We start from the raw sequence: 1,250 nt of genomic DNA on the forward strand, positions 1-1,250 counted from the left end.
AAAAAAAAAAAATAGTGGTAGATACTGCCAAAGTATACTTAAAATAAAGCTGGTGGTCTTAACCGTTATGCCCCACTGCCCCTCAAGCAAAGCAGTGAATACATTTTAAAATAGCTGGCTTCCTTTGTGGTGGTGGCAGCTGTGTGGGCTCATAGGGGTGAGCTTCTCATGGAGAAGGAGAAAGAGAAAGACTGTGAACAAGTCTTTGAAGCAGAAAGCCCTTTTCCTTAGATATTTTGTGTTTATCCAAGGCAATGGTATTAACTGAAACTGTGCAGGTTAACTTTGGGTTTGTGGCTCTCTTGTGGTTCGTAAATTCTCACTATTCAAAAGAACATGGTATTTGAATTTCTTTTAAATTCTCACTATTCAAAATACGTGGTATTTGAATTTCTTTCTTTCTTTCTTTTTTTTTTTTTGAGACGCAGTCTCACTCTGTCACCCAGGCTGTAGTGCAGCCACGCGATATCAGCTCACTGCAACCTCCGCTTCCCAGGTTTAAGCGATTCTCCTGCCTCAGCCTCCTGAGTAGCCGGGATTACAGATATGCGCAACCATGCCTGGCTAATTTTTGTATTTTTATTAGAGACGGGGTTTCGCCATGTTGGTCTGGCTGGTCTCAATCTCCTGACCTCGTGATCTGCCTACCTCGGCCTCCCAAAGTACTGGGATTACAGCATGAGCCACTGTGCCCGGCCGATATTTGAATTTCTAACAGTATATTACTTTTGTGATAATATAAATAAATAATTGTTAAAAGTGGCTGAATGATCTGTTGCTGTAAATCCAGAGTTTCGAACTTGTTTAAAGCAAGGTGCATTCACACTGTAAGTGTATTCTAGCTTGCCACAGGAGGGTAACCTTTAAAGGAGAACCAAATGGCTGCAAAGAGCACACTCCTTTGTGCTTCCTAATAAGTGTTCAAAGCTCCAAGGGTCAATCACCTTAGGCTTTGAAGAATATCTCCAACGTATCATTTGGCAGAAAATATGAAAATGAAATACCCTGGCTCTTCTAGATGTGACAGCATTATCAAAACTAAGAATGGCATTTTTGTTAGGTTTTGGGAGTTGTAAAGAACAGAGACACTCCCTTAAGACACCTCAAGCAATTTGGCATTATTGTAAATTGACACAGAATAACAAGAAGCACAAAGCTTCAAGAGAATTGGATTCAAAACAGCTCAAATGAGACCTTAACTGCAGTTTGTGGATCCTCACTCCAGGGTGTTCTTTTTTTTTTTTTTTTTT

The sequence above is a fragment of the Rhinopithecus bieti genome, unplaced genomic scaffold, assembly GCF_001698545.2.
Source record: "Rhinopithecus bieti isolate Rb0 unplaced genomic scaffold, ASM169854v2 scaffold_19652, whole genome shotgun sequence".
Classification (NCBI taxonomy): domain Eukaryota; kingdom Metazoa; phylum Chordata; class Mammalia; order Primates; family Cercopithecidae; genus Rhinopithecus; species Rhinopithecus bieti.